The sequence below is a fragment of the Lissotriton helveticus genome, chromosome 10, assembly GCF_964261635.1.
Source record: "Lissotriton helveticus chromosome 10, aLisHel1.1, whole genome shotgun sequence".
NCBI classification, from domain to species: domain Eukaryota; kingdom Metazoa; phylum Chordata; class Amphibia; order Caudata; family Salamandridae; genus Lissotriton; species Lissotriton helveticus.
In genome coordinates this window covers 221,875,747-221,878,226 of record NC_136071.1, presented here as the reverse complement: position 1 = coordinate 221,878,226, position 2,480 = coordinate 221,875,747, and the positions used below count along the sequence as shown (strand labels likewise).

The 2,480-nt window shown below is 45.8% G+C and overlaps 1 long non-coding RNA gene across 1 annotated transcript; it reads right to left on the bottom strand.

The window, feature by feature from the left end:
• Nucleotides 1-725: 725 nt before the first annotated feature.
• Nucleotides 726-2,238, bottom strand: LOC144785124 (uncharacterized). The gene is made up of 3 exons (XR_013601769.1): nucleotides 2,140-2,238; nucleotides 1,314-1,448; nucleotides 726-781 (listed from the first exon to the last, which is right to left on the bottom strand). It is a non-coding gene; the product is annotated as an uncharacterized LOC144785124 (long non-coding RNA).
• Nucleotides 2,239-2,480: the final 242 nt, after the last annotated feature.

Sequence of the window (2,480 nt, the reverse complement as noted above, 5' to 3'; positions counted from 1 at the left end):
GAGAGTGACAGTGGTACTAGTAGTAAAGTCCTAGGACTCTTGAATTAACAAAATCTGTGACAGGCATTTACTTTGGAAAACATTTGGCCAATTACACGTGAACCAACACGATGACAGTGTTCAATAAAACGAACTTACTGCAAAACCACCACCCACTAGGCTCAAAAGTAGTAAAAAACAGGTATGCTCAGATAAAGTTTGAAAAAGTACATTTTTATATCCCTAACAAAATAAACTCCCGCAAGACCCTCCCTAACCCCAACAAATAAATAGTCCTTCAAAAGTCCCCAAAAACCCCAACTCCCAATTCCCACCCCCCAAAAGTCTCTAAAAAAGGGGCAAGGGACACTCTAGGGATGCATGGTGTTGACTTTGGCCTCCAGGGCATCATGCCTTAGGGCCAGGGCATCGTACTGCTCCTGGAGGGTGGCGTGGTCTAAGCAGAGGCCCTCCAACAAAGTTTGATATTCTTTCAACTTCCGGACCTCCGCCTCCAGGTCGGACACTCTGTGGATTGCACGGCGCAAGCGAGCCTTTAGAGTACTGTGAGGGGCAGCCTTTGCTGCTCGGCGGTGGCGTCTGCCAGCACGGCTCCGTTTCGCCGGAGCACTGCGCTGACCGGCAGAACGTGGGGTCACGGAGGAGGATGCACTGGACTGCGTGTCCTCCCCCTCCAGTTCCACCAGCCACCGATATTGGGCAACAGTAGCATCCAGCTTCCGTTGCCGGGCCAGTAGAGCCTGCATACTCCTTGTTGGTTTTGATGTTTTAGTATGACCAACTATATGAAGAAAGAAAGACATAATCTGTAACCAATGCTCTTTAAGAATATGATTAACACAAAATGATTCAGCAGGAAGTTGTGTCACAGTACAACTAGCAACTAGCCAGCGCAGTACAAAACTATTCAGGCCAGTATCATGGGCGAGAGAAAGTTTGTGAGGACCCATGCTCTATAACCACATCCTCCTGATTTAGATTGAATTGTTTTTTTCTGGCATTTTTTGTTTTTCCCTCTGTTTTAATGTAGTTGCCAGGTCGTCTGCTGTGGTGCCGCACAAGATTTTTCTCTTCCCCCTATGGGGTTCTTTGTTTATTTGAGCTCTATGTCGTGTTAGATTTAAAAAAAAAATGTATTTAATACTTGTGCTCAATCATGTCAGGAGTAGGACTCAGGAGATGGTGATGATGTTGCACCCCCCCCCCTGGAAACATTTCATAGTATTTTCGTAGTTCATCCAGTGACCGTCTACTCTCTGTAGATACACATCATATGCTATCTAAGAGTCAGATAGTACCATGATCCAGCTTACCTGTACCCGCCACCACCACTGTCTGCTTCCTCACAGTCTGTTCTTGGGCCACTTGCGTCGCCTCCTCCCCAGAGTTGTCCTCGGAGTCGATCACCACCACCACATCCGAGCTGGCCCCGCCACCAGATGTTCCACCTACAAAGTAGATTTAAGAATGTTAGATTACACCACTCACTAGTATTTGGTCTAGGAATGAAGAAATGTGAAAACAACAGAAAAAGTAATTGACTGTCTACTCTAGTCTAAAGTAAAAATGTCCCTCCTTCCAGGGAAGGCTGTTGTCTTGCTGCACTTTTTTGTCACAATTGATGAATGCTTGCTTAATTTTAACACACACCATTTTTCTCTGAACAGACAGAAGCTGGACTTCTAAGGACAAGAGCAACATCAACTTCAAACCAGGTGAAAGCTCGGCTCGACCACAAATGTGTTACTCGTCAACTCAGCACCAAGCACTTTTCCATTTCCAGCTAACTTTATTTTAATATATGTGTTTACTTTTACTTTTAATAAAGATTTTAAACTAGAATAGACTCTGTGGTTTTTGGTCCTCCAGACTAGAGTGACTGAGCGAAAGGTTTTGCAATTTTTGCAAGGAGGAGTCCGTGCCGCTGACACTACCAGGTTTATACAGTGTGCCAAACACGCCACTCTGAAATATTATTACTCTGGTCTTTGGTGTCCATAGTTCGGTTTGTGGAGAATTGTCCCTGCAACAGTAGTATTATGGATTTTGCTCCTATCTAAACACTATTTCGAAAAAATTAAATTAGGAACGCTTGGACAACAATAACAATAGGTCCTCTATATTTAAATGAAAACTTACTGGGGCCAGCAAAGGAGCACTCGCCGCCCTGGCCTGCATCCTCCTCTTTTGGAGCCACAGCATCCTCCTTTTCCGTCCGCTTGCCCCTGGGCGGACCTGACGTACAACATGAAAGAAAGAACAAAAAACATTGATGATTGCTGCTTGTCGATGTCCTTGTCAACCAAATCAAACATTTAGAAAGAACAAGAACCAACTATTTTGCGAGGCGCACAGCTGCCTGACCGCCACCCCCCCCTCCTGCGTGGGAACGCACCCATTGTGGCGCAGGCCCAGGCCTTAACGTGGCGCATCTCCCTAGATGCATCACGTTGTACATGACTCGCAGGGATGCGCCACGT